A 19244-nucleotide genomic window follows, 5' to 3' on the forward strand; every position below is an offset into this window, starting at 1 on the left:
CATCAGGTGCTTGATAGCTGCTGATCCAAGACTGATTTATTTTTATGAATGTGAGCCTATCAATGGACTCTGTGGACAGGCGCTCTCTTTGATCCATTGAAAACCCTCCAGCAGCACTGAATGTGCGTTCATAAAGCATGCTGGATGCAGGACAGGCCAGTAGCTCATATTGAGCAAGTTCTGGCCAGTGGTCCATCCTCAAGATCCACTAACCCAGTGGATGCTCTTTTGGAAAGGTCTCCAAGTCTGCTCTTGCCCCTAGATATTCCTGCACCATGTAATGCAGACGCTGGTGATGGCTGCTTGAACCGATCAGACCATGGCGCTGAGGATTTAAAAAATTGTTTAAAGGCAACGGTCAGCCGGGCCACCTTCTCCACTGCTCTTCCTCTGACTGAACGAAGCCTCAGCAACACGTTGTCCAGCACCAGGAAATTATAACCTCCCAGGGTCTGAAGATGCATTGCACAAACCTTTCTTCAAGCGCTCCTGAAGAGGTTTCATCCTCTGCTCCTTCTGAGAAGGCAGGATGAGTTCTGCAACCTTACCCTTGTAACGTGGACCAAGAAAGGTTGCCAGCCAGTAATAATCCATCTCCTTGATAACAAAAATCCTAGGGTCCTTTTGCAGGCTTTTCAGAATCAGGGAGGCCATGCAGCATAAATTTGCAGAGGCAATCGATTCTGAGTACTCTGCGTCACTAAGGATCACATGATCTGTAACTATCTCTTCCTAGCCACATACAACTCCTTGGGTTTCTGGGGACTGAAAACCATCCCTTGAAGACTGCTGCTGAGTGTTATCCTCTACATCCATGCTGACACAATCCCCTCTCCTCTTCCTTCTCTTCTTCCTGTGTGTTCGGTGGGCCTGCTGGAATGCTATCTGGATAAAGGGGGCCTTGAGAGGTAAGGAAGTACTCCGCTTTCTCTCGCTGTTCTGCTTCAAGTGCCCTGTCCATGATTCCACGAAGCGTGTGCTCCAACAGGAAGACTAGAGGGACTGTGTCACTGATGCATGCATTGTCGCTGCTCACCATCCTTGTGGTCTCCTTAAATGGCAACAGGACAGTGCATGCATCCTTGATCAGTAGCCACTGACGTGGCAAAAAGAAGCCAAGCTCCCCTTACCCTGTCCTGCAGCCATACTCGCACAGGTAGTCATTGATGGCCCTCTGCTCTGTGTGCAGCCGCTGCAGCATTGCCAATGTTGAGTTCCACCTGGTGGGCATGTCACAAATGAGGAGGTTGGTGGGCAGGTTGCATTCCATTTAAATGTCAGCCAGCCGAGTACTGGCATTGTATGACCGGTGGAAATTACCACAGAGTTTTCTGGCCTGCCTTAGGAGATCCTGTAAGCCTGAGCACCTGCTCAAAAACTGCTGCACCACCAAATTCAGGACGTGTGCCAAACATGGAACTGTCAGGAACCATGAAACAGACAGAGACAGAAGTACAATCAAATCACTTGTTTATTACTAAAAATAAAAAAGTAAATAGGAAAAAGCGTAGTCATGCATAGCCAGAGTCCAGTAGCCAGATCGGGCAGTCAGCTAGTCCAAAGTTCATAAACCAGATTGAGTAACCAGCCAGTCCAGACGTCAGGGATCGAAGGAGAGCAACCGCAAGCAGGATAGAAGCCAGGAGGGATGTCAGCAAGCCACTCTTGAAACAAACAGCAGGAGATGGTTCCTAGTGATGTGACGAATGTGAAGGCAAAGGCGAAATTAGCTGGAAAGCTTTAAATAGGCAGATCAGATGAGCATCATCTGGAACAGCTGGTAACTGTGTAAAGAGAAGAGAGCTGGCAATTAGCCGACAGCTGAGCGGCCAGCCCAGAGGAGGAAGGGCTAAGCCAGCCCTGACAGGAACATGGGTCAAGTGTCCCTGTCGGAGGGCGGAGAGAAAGTTGGTGCCATTGTTGCATACAACCATTCCTGGCTGAAGCTGGCATGGTGTCAACCACCTCTGAGCCTGTCCCTGCAGAATCAACAGAATCTCTGCCCCAGTGTGGCTTCTGTCCCCTAAGCAGGCCAACTGAAACACCACATTGCATCTTTTTGCCTGACTACTTGCATAGCCCCTTGAACGCTTATGGAGTACCACTGGTTCAGAGGAAAAATCTGCAGAAGAGGCCATAGAAGAAGAAGAGGAGGAGGGGGTAGAGGATAGAGCTGTGGCAGAATCACCACTAGCATTTTGGAGGCATGGTGATGGAACAAGCTCCAACAATACTGAACCCTGTCCTGCTTCCTTCTCAGCTGCCAGCAGAGTTACCCAGTGTGCCGTGAAGGAAAGGCAACGTCCCTGCCCATGCCTGCTAGACCACAAGTCAGAGGTAATATGCCCCTTACTGCTGACTGCCCCTATCCAATGAGGCCAAAACATTGCCTTCCACATGCCAGTAGAGAGCCAGAATGGCCTTCTGTGAAAAGAAATGGCGTTTTGGAACCTGGCACTGTGGTACAGCATATTCCACAAATTCACGAAAGGGGGCAGAGTCTTCCAGCTGAGAAAGCAGCAGTTGCAGTGCAAGCAATTTGGCCAAGCTAGCATTCAGGCATGGAGCATGTGGATGGCTGGGACCGAATTTATTTTTACGGTTTAGCAACTGGGGTAGGGAAATTTGCCTGCTAAAATCAGATGGTGGTGTATTGATAGCAGATTGGCTGCAAGTACTTGGGACACCTATTGCTATATTTTCATTCCTCTCAGTGAAGGTTTTTGAGAGGACTGGAGGTATAGTGGGCTTGGAGACCTCAGATGAGGAGAAATGAGAAGTGCACCTTTTTCTTTGATGTGGGTCTTTCAAGTGCTGTTGTGAATGGACTGCATAGCAGGTCATCATATGTCTGGTCAAGCATGCGGTGCCCAAGCACCTGCTGCTCTGGCCAAGCTTGATCCACTTCAGTCATAGGTTGTAAACAGCAATGGTGCGATCTGCTGCACGTGTCAAAAAAGGCCCACACCAAGTAACTTTTCAAAATCAGCAGGGAGTCAGCAGTGCCCTGCACCTGAGGAGCTCTGCGGTGTGATGCAGTAGGGTGGCTGCCTCATTGGAGTTGTGCCCCCTCCTCCTCACAGGCACCCAAGTATGGTCCATGACCTCATCATCCCCTCCCTCCTCATCACTGGAGCAAACTTGGCAGTATGCTGCAGCTGGGGGAACATGACAGCCACTTTCTTGTCCTTCTTGGGCACCCCCTCACTCTATGATCAGGTTACTCCTTTCCTCAACCTGGGAACCAAAATCGGAGCCTTCAAATTGCTGTGCATCCTCCAGCAGCATGTACCTGACACTGTGGTTGAATAATTCTGGGGATTCCTTCATGTAGGACGGTGGGCCTACGGAAGGAGTGACTGTGGACAAGGAGCCAGTGGAATAGGCCACTTTGGCAGCTGCGTTGGAAGGCAAATTACTATTGTTTTGCAACACCACACTACACTGTATTATGTACTGTGTACACCACTAGAAGTGTAGTAGCAACTGAACGAACTACGGCTGTACTGTATTGTCTTCTGTGTACACCACCAGAAAAGTAGTAGTAACTGCACTACATCTGCACTGTATTGTAATTACAATTTTTGATCCAAAATTTCACAGCAGAGCCTGTGCCTGCGCCCACCAAGAGTAACTGAGGGCTTAGTGTGTTATGGCATCACCACCAACAAAGGCCCAATTTTTCTACCACTGTTTAACAGGGGTGTGTAATTACAGTTTTGATCTAACATTTGACAGAAAGGCCTGTTCCTGCGCCCAACAAGAATATCTGTGGGGGGTTACACTGTTGTGGCACCACCACCAAAGGCCCAATTTGTCTTCCCCTGTTTAACAAGGGCATGTAATTACAATTTTTGATATAGTATTTCACAGCAGGGCCCGTTCCTGCGCTCACCAAGAGTAACTGTGAGGGCTTACAGTGTTCTGATACCATCAACACCTAAAGCCCAATTTTCTGCAGAGTGTATTGGGCAGACCGTATAGTATATATACTTATTTTCAGAGTATATAGTGCCTGGGGGCCTCCCATGCCATATATTTTTTTAAATTTGGGTGTGGGGTTCCCCTTAATATCCATACCAGACCCAAAGAGCCTGGTAATGGGCTGGGGGGGCATGCCGTTTTGCTTAATGATTTTCATCTATATTGCTGGGACCCAACAATACATTACAGCCGCAATCGGTTTTAAATGACTTTTTTCCTTTAGAAATGTCATTTTGCTGTGGTATTGTTCTAAACACGGGAAAACTGTGCCACTTTGCAGGCATACTATAGACACCCCCCAGGCACAATATTCAAAGGAATATTTCATTTTTATTGTTTCACGTTAAGCATTATTAAAATCACTACTCCGGAAAAAACTGCAGTTTTGAAAACTTTATTTTGCATTGATACATGGGACATTGGGGACCCGAGGCCTGCCCCAGGTTCCCAAACACTTTTTTTGGCAATAACTTGCATATAAGCCTTTAAAAATAGCACTTTTGATTTTTCACAATTTCAGGCGTCTCTTCCGACTTCTCCTCGCTTTCTGGTTCTTCTCCTGCTCTCTGGCCTCTTCTCCCACTCTCCAGTTCTTCTGCCGGGCACCTCCGCTATCTTCTGCTCTTTTGCTAGCGGTGGCCCTGTTTTCTCCTTCGTCATTGTTGCCGTCTTCTTCTTCTGTTCTTCCGATGTTGACACGACGCTCTCTCCCACTGTAATGCCGTGGACACGGGGCATGCTGGGACTGTGACGTCATAAGGGGCGGGGTCACCTTATGCCTATATAAGTCGTTGCGTGTCGTGTCCACAGCGTTACAGTGGGAGGATGATCCCCTTCCCCTTCTCCTCCTTCCATCCATTGTGACAACCCTGCCTTGTTCCTTGTCTTCTGCTGAACCTTGAACTCTTTGCTCCTCCTATGAACTTCCTAATTTAAGTCATGTCTCTGTTTGCCAGATTATTGTGCTCTCTCAGCCAGTACCTCACTCTTGTCTTCCCTGCTGCCGTCCATATTTTGCTACCACTCATTATCAACCCTTGGCTTGTTCCTCAACCACACTTCTGCCTGATAAAAAACAGCAATTACTTGTTACTGACCTTTGGTTTGTTTACAGACTACTCTTCTGTTTGATCCTTACCTGCTTATCTGCTACTGGACCCCTCCTTGTTCACCGACCTGGTGCTAACACGCAGGAAATTCCATCTCCACCATTGGGAGCTCTGGTGAACACCGGCTAGTACTTAGACTCTGCACCTCAGGTGAGCCCACATCATCCACCAGGGTGACTGCCTTTGTACCAGACCTGCTGGTTGGTGGAAGTCATGTAGCGGTTATAGCAACTGGTCTTTGAGCCTGACATCTGATCGTGACACAGTCTGTATGCAGATGCAGTTCAGCCTCCCCTCTGTAGGTGCCACTGTTTCAGCAGCTGCTATGCAGAAGGAAGTAAAGTTAAGAGAAGCTTGTGCTCCCTCTGTAGCCTTCTTAGGTTGGCATGCACAGAATGACTTCTGTGGCCATCTTTAGTGATGGAAACGCTAATGAGTAGCATTGTCCCATTGCAGTTGGTATATATTTGTGAATTGGCTAGGTTAGGGATAGGAATCCGCTGGTGAACTGTGTGTCTAGCACAGGGAAAGGTTCTGGTGGAGAAAGGACAAAGCAGGCGACCTCATGCCTGGCTCCACTAATGAGTATACTCTGTGGCAGGGGTCTCCAAACTGTGGCCCTCCAACTGTTCAGCAACTACAATTCACGTCATGCCTAGTCAATGTCAGAGTTTTACAATGCCTCATGGGACGTGTAGTTCCACAACAGCTGGAGGGCCTTAGTTCTATGGAATCTGGCCTAGGAACTCCTATCAGCCCCCCCCCGGGTGCTCTTGTTGCCCCACAACCTATCAGCTACCTTCTTTGTCAGATGCTGCCTGGTATAGTAAGCCTATCCACATGTCTTATCCAGTACAGAGACTGCATTCCAATAATCCTAACTGTGAAGAGCTGCTGTGCTTGAGTTGGCCCTGATGCTTATGCCCTGTTGCCACATTGTTGGAACTACAAGAGAGATCTAGCAGCTAAAAACAGAGTGTCGTTTGCTGCTTATCTTTGTTTGAATATAACTTGCCACATTCCTTCGTCTCCCTGTGCAGTTACTGCACCTTGGGTACTAAACATCTGTCCCAGCCCACAAGCCTGCACAGGCATAATGGAACATTACAGGTAGTAATTATAAGGGCTTTTTTCAGCTGGAACTTGGTGAAACTCAGTTTCATCACCTCAGGCTCAGACCTTCTGCTCCTTGCTCACTACTATCACTTGTAAACACAAGCTTCTGTGTTTACAAGTGGCAGCTTGTCTCCCAATGGCTCTCACAGATCTGATCTCCTGAGCGGCTAACACTGAGTGCAGGATGGAGGTGCCCAGGGTGCAGTGCAGATCCCGACACCCCTACTGGATGATCTCCCTGCAAGCAAGGAGGCAGAGCCACCTACAGTGTGTGGGGAGGTACTAGAGCCGGCTGGGTGCTTCAGTGTAATACAGCACGCAAGTAAGACATGATGGTGGAGCTTTTAAGAAGGGAAGGAGAAGATGAGGGCCGTGGAAGGGGAGTTGCATATAGAGGTCAGAGCTGAAGAGGGGGAAGTGAGATGTGGATGGGGAGGCAAAGGTAAGCAGCTGTGGAAGAAGGTTGAACTCTGCACTCTGTGTGTAGTTCACCCCTGAACTTTGCACTCTGTGTAGGGTGTCCCTGAACTCTGCACTCTGTGTGCAGCATACCTCTGAATTAGGTATGTAGGAGGACCCTGAAACTCTAAAAGTACACACCTCTGAACTCTGCTCTCTGTATGTAATGCACTCCTGGTATAAGACCCTTCCACTCTTGGTGAAATTTGACCACACCCACTATTTGATATGGTCCGGTGGGTTTGTGTGGGGGGGGGGGGGCTTCGGGGGTCATCTCTTGTTGAGTTCCTGCACTTATTTTCTGAGGAAGAAAAAAAAGCCCTGGTAAACATGAATCAAAACAAATGTATTACTTAATTGCCCTGTATTATAATATCAAAATGGTCAAAATCTAGAGAAAGTTAAAATAATACGTTTACAAAAGGCAGGTAGTATAGACCGCACCAAAACCAAACACTTCCTAAAGCATTTCTCTATAAAATGTTCAATTTACAGCATATACTGTACATGCATGTAAACAAAGTATAATATAGGCAAGAACCGTAATCTAGTTAATTGAGAGCTGTAATAACAGTTTTGTTCACAGTTTTGATTTTAGATAAGGGTTGTAACATTCATTTAGAGAGAAAGGAGGAATTGTTATACAATTCCTGATGCCACAGCTTGCTTTCTATAGCCAGTCACCTGGATGGGACTTTATAAACCATTGTTAAAATAATGAGAAAAATAACACACCATGTAGAAAAGCCTAGGTTGCTGAAAATACATCACATTGTAGGCTTTTTCCCAATACTGCAGCTAGCCAAGGACACTCACTGCTAAGACTAATGTGTTTTGTTGCTAAGAATGAATACATGGTGCAGAGTAATCTCACCTGTGATTACTGAGATTTAAATGTAAGAAATGCATCACCTCTATACAGAAGAAAACAAAATGTATGCATTAAGGTGATGGACTATTAGATTAGTGATTCATGTTCACCTGTCCTCTATGACTCTTAATAAAAAATGAGTAGCCCCATCTATACATCGTACTTAATGGGTTTCTCCTTGATTTTCCTTATTTTGCAGTTTAATTGGATTTTCTGAGTTGCCATGTCAGTTTGGAGCAAAAAGATGCCCAGTGACCTATTAATTAAATCCCGACTTTTGTCATACTAACTCCGGTCGCAATTTATCATTAACTTCCCCAACTCCTCTGCAGTCAAAACACCTCTCATTTCAATATATACTTTACAAATAAAGAAACCGCTTTACATAATATGCATATTTTTCAAAAAGATAAGAAAATAAGTGACATGTTTACCAACAGCACTTCTGATAACTAATGTGACAAAATACAGGTGATTAATGCCTTTCTTTAATGCTCAAGAATGATCTAAATTGAATCATTTCTTAAATGAAAGTGAAACACTGCCAAATGTCAATTCCATGCATACAATTTCTATGTATTAAAATGGCTATCAAATTTGCATGAATAATCATTCTAATGGTTTGCAGTTTACTATGCTCTAGGTGTTTTAACTAAAAGGTGAACTTTTACAGATATAGCTCGAGACATTTGCTGGTCTAAGAGAACACAGTTGACGTCTTAATGATCAACCAATCCTTGAGAAAAAATAAACAAGCCAAGCTGGGTTTTTTTCAGCCATTCTTTTGACCACAGTAAAAACAGCTACTTTCTTGTTGTATCTGGATAAAACCTTTTTTTTTTTTTTTTTTTAACACAACCTAACCATACAGCACAGAGCACTGTATTACAGACAATTACATTCAAAAATACAAAAAGGGATGGAAATGCACCAAGGGAAAAATTAATGCATAGAACACTAGCTGTATTTTGACACCCTAATATAGCAAACACTTGAAATGAACATGTGGCCAGGCTATGAAAATTCTAATATTTTTATAGTCCTAAAGTCTAAAGCTTAATAGATCCACTTGCTGACCAAGCCTTTTCTGGCACTTTTTGTTTACAAGTAAAAATAATTTTCTGCTAGAAAATGACTTAGAACCAACAAATAGGGATGCGCCGAACACCCCCCAGTTCGGTTCGCACCAGAACTTTCGAACAGACTGAAAATTCATACAAACTTTAGAACCCCATTGAAGTCTATGGGACTCGAACTTTCAAAATAAAAAGTGCTAATTTTAATGGCTAATATGCAAGATATTGTCCTAAAAAGGGGTTGGGGACCTGGCTCCTGCCCCAGGGGAAATGGGTCAATGCCCAACATTTTTTTAAAAATGGCTGTTTTTTTCAGGAGCACCGATTTTAATGAAAAAAGTGAAATATTCCTTTAAATATTGTGCCTGTGGGGTGTCTATAGTATGCATGTGAAGTGGCACGTGTTTCCCGTGTTTAGAACAGTCCCTGTACAAAATGACATTTAATAGAAAAAAAGTCATTTAAAACTGCTTGCGGTTTTTATAAAATATATGGTTCCGGCAATACGGATAAAAATCATTGAGAAAAATGGCATGGGAACCCCCAGGCCCTATATACTTAGAACAGCAGTTTACAGGCGGTGCAAACAAGACAGGGACTGTGTAGGTTTGTTGTGTTAAGTAGAATCTGTTTGTAATTTTGAACTGGTACATTTTTAAAATGTATCTCCAGTCAAAAAATCTATTTTTAAGCTTTTTGGAAAACAAAGGGAAGAGTTATCACCCCTGTATAATTTGGGCCGTCCTTCTTAGACAACACTATAAGTCCTCACAGTTACTCTCGGTGGGCGCAGGAACAGGCCCTGCTGTGAAATATTATATCAAAAATTGTAATTACATGCCCCTGTTAAACAGGGGATGAAAAATTGGGCCTTAGGCACTGGTGGGCGTCACCCAGAACTAAAAATGTTCTTCCAAGCTATCAGCAGGATCATTGAGGAGGAAGAGGATAGTCAGTCAACATAACAGGACAGTCACTCAGCATCAGCATAGGCAGTCTTAAAGGGATGTGACATTTCAAAAAAAATATTCGGTTACATCAGCTTCAGGTGCTTGGTAGCTGGTGGTGATCCAAGACTGATTCATCTTTATGAACGTCAGTCGATCAACCGAGTTGGTGGACAGGCGCACCATGTGATCGGTTACAAAGCCACCAGCAGCACTGAAGGTGCGTTCCGAAAGAATGCTGGATGCAGGACAGGCCAGTAGCTCAATTGCATACTGTGCAAGCTCTGGCCAGTGATCCATCCTCAAGACCCAGTAAGCAAGAGGATTTTCAGTGGGAAAGGTGTCCAAGTCTAACCTTGCACCTAGGTATACCTGCACCATGTAAATCAGACGCTGGTGATGGTTGCTGGAACCGATCATACCTTGGGGCTGCGGACTCAAAAAATTGTCTGAACGCATCGGTCAGATGGCCACCTTTTCCACCGCTCCTTCTGTGACTGACTGAAGCCTCAGCAACACGTTGTCCAGGACCAGGAGTTTATAAACTCCCAGTCTCTGGGAACGCGTTGCACAGACCTTTCTGCAAGGCCTCCCGGAGATGTCTCATCCTCTGCAACGGCAAGATAAGGTCCGCAACCTTACCCTTGTACCGTAGATCAAGGAGAGTGGCCAGCCACTAATGGTCCCTCTCCTTGACCTGAAGAATACGAGGATCCTTCCGCAGGCTTTGCAGGATCAGGGAGGCCATGCAGCGTAGGTTAGCTGAGGCATTCGGTCCATAGTCCTCTGGGTCACTAAGGACAACATGATCCGCAGCCACCTCCTCCCAGACACGTACAAGTTCACAGATTTCTTGGGACTATAAATCATCCCTAAAAGACTGCTGATGCTGCGTGCCAGGCTCCACCTCCATGCTGACACAAGCCTCCTCCTCCTCGTCCTCTTCCTGTGTGATGGGTGGGACAGCAGGAACATTGTCTGGATAAAGGGGGCCTTGAGAGCCAAGGAAGTCCTCTTCCTGCCTCAGATGCCCTGTCCATTATTCCACGCAGCGTATTCTCCAACAGGTGGACAAGAGGTACAGTGTCACTGATGCATGCACTGTCACTGCTCACCATCCTTGTGGCCTCCTCAAACGGTGACAGGACAGTGCATGCATCCCTGATCATGCCCCACTGGCATGGCGAGAAAAAACCGAGCTCCCCTGACCCTGTCCTGGTGCCGTAGTCGCACAGGTACTCATTGATGGCCCTCTGCTGTGTGTGCAGCCGCTGCAGCATGGCCAACGTTGAGTTCCACCTGGTGGGCATGTCACATATAAGGTGGTTCTTGGGCAGGTTCAACTCCTTTTGGAGCTCAGCCAGCCGAGCACAGGCATTAAATGATCTGCGGAAATGCACACAGACTTTCCTGGCCTGCTTCAGGACATCCTGTAAGCCCAGGTACCTGCCCAAGAACCGCTGCACCACCAGGTTAAGGACGTGAGCCACACAGGGCACATGGGTCAGTTTTCCCTGTCGGAGGGCGGAGAGAAGGTTGGTGCCATTGTCGCAAACCACCAAACCTGGCTTAAGCTGGTGTGGCATCAACCACCTCTCGGCCTGCCCCTGCAGAGCTGACAAAATATCTGCCCCAGTGTGGCTCCTGTCCCCCAAACAAACCAGTGCAAGCACGGCATGGCATCATTTTTCATTTTGCCTGCGTATTTGCGTAGCCCCTTGAACGCCTATGGAGCACCGCTGGTTCTGAGGACAGAGCACTGGAAGAGGCCATGGAGGAAGAAGAAGAGCAGGGGGTAGAGGAGAGAGGCGTGTCACAACCAGTAGTAGCATTTTGGAGGCGTGGTGGCAGAACAACCTCCAACACTAGTGCACCTTGTCCTGCATCCTTCCCAGCTGCCAGAAGAGTGACCCAATGGGCCGTGAAAGACAGGTAACGTCCCTGTCCATGCCTGCTGGACCATGAGTCAGTGGTAATATGCACCTTACCACTGACCGCCCTGTCCAACGAGGCAAGGGCATTGCCTTCCACATGCCGGTAGAGAGCCAGAATCGCCTTCCGTGGTGTTTGTGGACCTGCCACTGAGGAACCGCACATTGCACAAACTCATGGAAGGGGACCGAGTCTACCAATTGAAAAGGTAGCAGTTGAAGTGCTGGCAATTTAGCCAAGCTAGCATTCAACCGCTGGGCATGTGGATGGCTGGGAGTGAACTTCTTTCTATGGTCCAGCAGCTGGGGCAGGGAAATTTGCCTGCTACAATCGGATGTGGGTGTACTGCTAGAAGAGTGCCCCCAAGTACTTGGCTGTGATTCTACACCTTCATTCCTCTCAGTGCAGGTTTCAGAGAGGACTGAAGGTCTAGTGGGGTTGGCGATCCCAGCTGATGGAGAGCAAGGAGAGGTCCGCTTTGTTGTTTGGTGTGGGTCTTTGAGGTAAGCTTGCCAACGAGCTGCATGGCAGGTCAACATATGTCTGGTCAAGCATGTGGTGCCCAAGCGGCTGATGTTTTGGCCACGCGAGATACGCTTGAAACATATGGTGCAAATAGCAGCGGTGCGATCTGATGCACTCGTCTCAAAAAAAGCCCACAACAAAGAACTTTTAGAATAACGTGCAGAGGCAGCGCCCTGCACAGGCAGAGCTCTGCGGTGTGATTCAGTTGGTGTGCTGCCCCTAAGCTGGCCCCCGGAGGGCATCCTGCCTCGTTGGAGATGTGCCTCCTCCTCCTTGTCCTCTCTCCTACCAGGCACCCACGTGGCGTCAGTGCCCTCATCATCCCCTACCTCTTCATCACTGGAGCAAACCTGGCAGTATGCTGCAGCTTGTGGAACATGACTGCTAGATTGCTGTCCTTCTTGAGCATCCCCTCTCTCTGCGCTCACGCTACTGCCTTCCTCTAGCCGAGTATCATCATCAGAGCCTACAAAACACTGGGCATCTTCCTGGAGCATGTACCCAACACTGTGCTCAAACAGTTCGGGGGACTCCTCAGGAGGTCGTGGTGGGTCTAGGGAAGGAGTCACTGATGGTGACATTGAGACGAGGGAAGAGGATGCGTTGGCAGCTGCTTTGCTAGTACCCTGAGCCAGGGTGAGAGAGGATGAGGAGGATGAAGAGGGCTTGGTCATCCACTCTACCAAGTCTTCGGCAAGATGCGGCTCAACGCGTCCAGCTGCCGAAAATAAGGACAAGCGTGTCCCATGGCCACGTGCTGATGACGATGCGCTGCGTCCACAACCAGCACTGTTGTCTCTAGACACAGAGCCTGCTTGCCCTCTTTTATTGGCTTGTGCCCGTCTGCCTCTCCTTGTTGGCCTTCCAGACATGGTAATGGCCTGCAGGGAGATGGGAAAACCAGCAATTGGGTAGTGTATATTGTGCTGGAGGCACAAAACACCCACTAACTCCTGCAGATGCCTTTATTATAGAACACCAGCAATAAAGGGCATATACAGGTTATATTGTGCTGTGCTGGAGGCACAGAACACTCACTAACTCCTGCAGATGGCAGATGGCTCAATTAGAGAAGAGCAATATAGGTAGATACAGGTGTATACTGCACTGAAGGCACACAGACAACACCCACTAACTCCTGCAGATGGCAGATGGCTCAATTAGAGAAGAGTAATATAGGTAGATACAGGTGTATACTGTGCTGGAGGCACACAACACCAACTAACTCCTGCAGATGGCTCAATTAGAGAAGAGCAATATAGGTAGATACAGGTATATACCTCGCCGAAGGCACACAACACCAACTAACTCCTGCAGATGGCTGATGGATCAATTAGAGAAGAGCAATATAGGTAGATACAGGTGTATACTGCGCTGAAGTCACAGAGACAACACCCACTAACTCCTGCAGATGCCAGAACACTACACAAGGCCGCCGCGCTGGCGGCCTTATATAGTGTGGGGCGTGTACTACACAGCCTGAGCTATAATTGACCACAGGCATCCTGCCTGTGGCCAATCATGGCTTTCCTCGCCGCTGGCGCCGTGATTGGCCAAGCATGCGTAGTCACAGTGCATGCTTGGCCAATCATGAGCCAGCAATGCACTGCGATGGCGCAGTGCATTGTGGGCCGTGAGCGCCACACGAATTTGGCGAGAACGGCCCTTAACGTTCGGTATTCGCCAAACGTGCGAACAGCTGATGTTCGACTCGAACACCAAGCTCATCCCTACTGCTGACTTAATATATGGACATGCCTGCAATGTCGGCACCCCAGCCGAACTTCGGATAGGCTGTTGGGTGCAGTCGCTGGCATCCCTGGTAAGGGAACCCGGTTGTCTACTGCGCTCTCTAGTTGGTCCAGCGTGTGGAGGAAGGAGGAGGGGGGCCGAAATTCTGAGAGAGACGGCGCCGTCTCCAGAAGTGGGAAAGAATACCTGGCAAAAACAGGTACCCCCTGCCCCCTAAAGATGCCAAATGTGGCACCGGGGGGGGGGGGAGGAGACAGATAAGTTGAAGTTACACTTTTGAGTGGAAGTCCACTTTAAGAAGGATTATGCCTACCTGTCCCACTGCCCATGCTACTTTAAGGCGCTTTAGATTTATTTGTGTACAATGTGTTTTTCATAGCAATTTGTATGTGCGTTTTTGTGCATTGAAGCATATTTTACATGTGTTTTCATGTGTCATGCATTTTTGATTCTAGCCAATGAGGATTTATTTTCCTGCAGCGATGTCATGAACTTTTGGAGAGAATGTGCTTTCTGATTTTCTGTGCCATGAGTTTAGGACCGTCTTTAATATAATTTTGATTGGACCCTGGGCAAACATTTTCTTTGCTGCCCCCCCCCCCCCCTCCCCATGCAATTTAGCTCTCTACCTGCTCTGAGACATACAATAAATAGCAGCTAGACTCAAAATCAGTTTACTGAATCAGATCAGGCAGCGATTGCGAGCCAGAGTTTACAGTGTATCATTACAGCTTACTGACTGGCTGCTAGAGGTTACAGCGCATAGTACGGCTCACTGATTAGTTGTTAGAGGTTACAGAACATGATTTCTGCTGGTTGATTGGTTGCTAGAGATTAATGCACATCAATACTGCTCACTGATTGGTTGCTAGAGGTTATAGCACATAATCTCGTCACTACCTGCACACCATAGACTGGGGTAATGAGGGGACCCATCAATAGAGAGAAAACTTCTAGTCATCCTAGAACTCCTGGGATCAGTGGCAGTGCTGGGGGGAGGGGAGGGTGTGATCAATGGCAATGTAGATTTTTTTACTGACTATCAATAAAAAGAGGAGTTTCAACACTGACCACGAATGGAATAGGGGTTTACACTGACCGCTAATGTAATAGAAGCATTTACAGTAACCAATGTAAGGGGGGCCTTCACACTTGCCACTAGGGATGAGCTGAACACCCCCCGGTACCAGGGGACATGGGTCAATGACTAAAATGTTTTTAAAAAATGGCCATTTTGGCGGGAGCACTGATTTTAATGACGATTAAAGTGAAAAAAAAAGTGAAATATTCCTTTAAATATGGTGCCTGGGGGGTGTCTGTAGTATGCCTGTGAAGTGCCACGTGTTTCCCGTGTTTAGAACAGTCCCTGCACAAAATGACATTAAACGGAAATAACACCATTTAAAACTGCTTGCGGTTTTAATGTTATATCTGGTTCCTGCAATATGGTTGAAAATCATTGAGAAAAATGGCATGGGTAGCCCTCCCTGCCCATTACCAGCCTATTTGGGTCTTGTACGCATATTAAGGGGAACCCTGTACCCATATTAAAAAAAGGAAATGCGTGTGGCCCCCAGGCCCTATATACTCAGAACAGCAGTATACAGGCGGTGCAAACAAGACAGGGACTGTGTAGGTTTGTTGTGTTAAGTTGAATCTGTTTGTAATTTTCAACTGGTACATTTTTAAAGTGTAGCTCCAGTCAAAAAAACAATTTTTAAGCTTTTTGGAAAACATAGGGAAGGGTTATCACCCCTGTATAATTTGTTTTGTCGTCTATCTTTTTTCATCTCACTTGCTGTTGTCTCCTTCCGTTTGCAAGTAGGAGATGTTTGTAAATTGGATGTTTGAAAGTAGGGGCCTGCCCTATATGCTCTGCAGAAATGGCGGAACAAGGTGTTGGTTTTGCCACAACATTGTAAGCCCTCAAAGTGACTCTTGGTGGGCGCTGGAGTGCCCTGCTGTGAACGATTATATCAAGAATTGTAATTACATGCCATTGTTGAACAGTGGTAGAAAAATTGATCTTTGGTGGTTGTGGTGCTGGTGCCACAACACTATAAGTCCTCACCGTTACTCTGGGTGGGCACAGGAAGGGGTCCTCCTGTGAAATATTATATCAAGAATTGTAATTACATGTCCCTGTTAAACAGGGGCAGAAAAATTTGGCCTTAGGCACTGGTGCTGGTGCCACCACACTGCAACCTCTGCCATATACTCTAGTTTTATTGCAGGAATTGGCCCTGCTGCAAAGCATTGCATCAAAAATTGTAATTAAACGCCCCTGTTAAACAGGGGCAGAAAAATTGGGCCTTAGGCACTGGTGCTGGTGCCACCACACTGCAACCTCTGCCATATACTCTAGTTTTATTGCAGGAATTAGCCCTGCTGCAAAGCATTGCATCAAAAATTGTAAATAAACACCCATGTTAAACAGGGGCAGAAAAATTGGGCCTTAGGCACTGGTGCTGGTGCCACCACACTGCAACCTCTGCCATATACTCTAGTTTTATTGCAGGAATTAGCCCTGCTGCAAAGCATTGCATCAAAAATTGTAATTAAACGCCCCTGTTAAACAGGGGCAGAAAAATTGGGCCTTAGGCACTGGTGCTGGTGCCACCACACTGCAACCTCTGCCATATACTCTAGTTTTATTGCAGGAATTAGCCCTGCTGCAAAGCATTGCATCAAAAATTGTAATTAAACGCCCCTGTTAAACAGGGGCAGAAAAATTGGGCCTTAGGCACTGGTGCTGGTGCCACCACACTGCAACCTCTGCCATATACTCTAGTTTTATTGCAGGAATTAGCCCTGCTGCAAAGCATTGCATCAAAAATTGTAATTAAACGCCCCTGTTAAACAGGGGCAGAAAAATTGGGCCTTAGGCACTGGTGCTGGTGCCACCACACTGCAACCTCTGCCATATACTCTAGTTTTATTGCAGGAATTAGCCCTGCTGCAAAGCATTGCATCAAAAATTGTAATTAAACGCCCCTGTTAAACAGGGGCAGAAAAATTGGGCCTTAGGCACTGGTGCTGGTGCCACCACACTGCAGCCTCTCCCATATACTCTTGTTTGATTGCAGGAATTAGCCCTGCTGCAAAGCATTGCATCAAAAATTTTACTTAAACGCCCCTGTTAAACAGGGGCAGAAAAATTGGGCTGATGGCATCAACCAGAACCAGAAATGTTCTTCCAACATATCAGCGGAGGAGGAAGAGGATAGACAATCAACATAACAGGACAGTCACTCAGAATCAGCACAGGCAGTCTTGAAGGGATGTGATATTTCAAAAAAAAAATATTCTGTTACATCAGCTTCAGGTGCTTGGTAGCTGTGGGTGATCCAAGACTGATTCATCTTGATGAAGTTCAGTCGATCAACTGATTCGGTGGACAGGCGCACCCTGTGATCGGTAACAAAGCCACCAGCAGCACTGAAGGTGCGTTCTGAAAGAACGCTGGATGCAGGACAGGCCAGTAGCTCAATTGCATACTGTGCAAGCTCTGGCCAGTGATTCATCCTCAAGACCCAGTAAGCCAGAGGATTTTCGGTGGGAAAGGTGTCCAAGTCTGACCTTGCCCCTAGGTATTCCTGCACCATGTAAATCAGACGCTGGCGATGGGTGCTGGAACCGATCATACCTTGGGGCTGCGGACTAAAAAATTGTCTGAAAGCATCAGTCAGACGGCCACCTTCTCCACCGCTCCTTCTGACCGATGCCTCAGCAACACGTTGTCCAGGACCAGGAGTTTGTAACCTCCCAGTCTCTGGGAACGCGTTGCACAGACCTTTCTGCAAGGCCTCCCGGAGATGTCTCATCCTCTGCTCCCACTGCGATGGCAAGATAAGGTCGGCAACCTTACCCTTGTACCGTGGATCAAGGAGAGTGGCCAGCCAGTAATGGTCCCTCTCCTTGATCCGAAGAATATGAGGATCCTTCCGCAGGCTTTGCAGGATCAGGGAGGCCATGCAGCGTAGGTTAGCTGAGGCATTCGGTCCGGAGTCCTCTGGGTCACTAAGGATAACATGATCCGCAGCTACCTCCTCCCAGCCACGTACAAGTCCACGTGTTTCTTGGGACTGTAAATCATCCCTACAAGACTGCTGCTGCTGCTGCTGCTGCTGCTGATGCTGAGTGCCAGCCTCCACCTCCATGCTGACACAATCATCCTCCTCCTCCTCTTCCTCCTCCTCATCCTCTTCCTGTGTGATGGGTGGCACAGCAGGAACACTGTCTGGATAAAGGGGGCCTTGAGAGGCAAGGAAGTCCTCCTCTTCCTGCCTCTGTTCTGCCTCAAGTGCCCTGTCCATTATTCCACGCAGCAAATGCTCCAATAGGTGGACAAGAGGTACAGTGTCACTGATGCATGCACTGTCACTGCTCACCATCCTTGTGGCCTCCTCAAACGGTGACAGGACAGTGCATGCATCCCTGATCATGCCCCACTGGCGTGGTGAGAAAAAACCGAGCTCCCCTGACCCTATCCTGGTGCCATAGTCACACAGGTACTCATTGATGGCCCTCTGCTGCGTGTGCAGCCACTGCAGCATGGCCAATGTTGAGTTCCATCTGGTGGGCATGTCACATATAAGGCGGTTCTTGGGCAGGTTCAACTCCTTTTGGAGCTCAGCCAGCCGAGCACAGGCATTAAATGATCGGCGGAAATGCACACAGACTTTCCTGGCCTGCTTCAGGACATCCTGTAAGCCCAGGTACCTGCCCAAGAACCGCTGCACCACCAGGTTAAGGACGTGAGCAAACACAGGGCACATGGGTCAGTTGTCCCTGTCGGAGGGCGGAGAGGAGGTTGGTGCCATTGTCGCAAACCACCTTTCCTGGCTTAAGCTGGCGTAGCGTCAACCACCTCTCGGCCTGCCCCTGCAGAGCTGACAAAACATCCACCCCAGTGTGGCTCCTGCCCCCCAAACAAACCAGCGCAAGCACGGCATGGCATCGTTTTGCCTGCGTACTTGCGTAGCCCCTGGAACGCCTATGGAGCACCACTGGTTCTGAGGACAGAGCACTGGAAGAGGCCATGGAGGAAGAAGAAGAGGAGGGGGTGGAGGAGAGAGGTGTGTCACAACCAATAGTAGCATTTTGGAGGCGTGGTGGCGGAACAACCTCCAACACTACTGCACCTTGTCCTGCATCCTTCCAAGCTGCCAGAAGAGTGACCCAATGGGCCGTGAAAGACAGGTAACGTCCCTGTCCATGCCTGCTGGACCATGAGTCAGCGGTAATATGCACCTTACCGCTGACCGCCCTGTCCAGCGAAGCAAGGACTTTGCCTTCCACATGCCAGTAGAGAGCCGGAATCGCCTTCCGTGAGAAAAAGTGGCGTTTGGGGACCTGCCACTGAGGAACCGCACATTGTACAAACTCACGGAAGGGGGCCGAGTCTACCAACTGAAAAGGCAGCAGTTGAAGTGCTAGCAATTTAGCCAAGCTAGCATTCAACCGCTGGGCA

This window comes from Lithobates pipiens, unplaced genomic scaffold (genome assembly GCF_037356315.1).
Source record: "Lithobates pipiens isolate NorthernLeopardFrog02 unplaced genomic scaffold, aLitPip1_a1.2 Scaffold_25, whole genome shotgun sequence".
Lineage (NCBI taxonomy): Eukaryota > Metazoa > Chordata > Amphibia > Anura > Ranidae > Lithobates > Lithobates pipiens.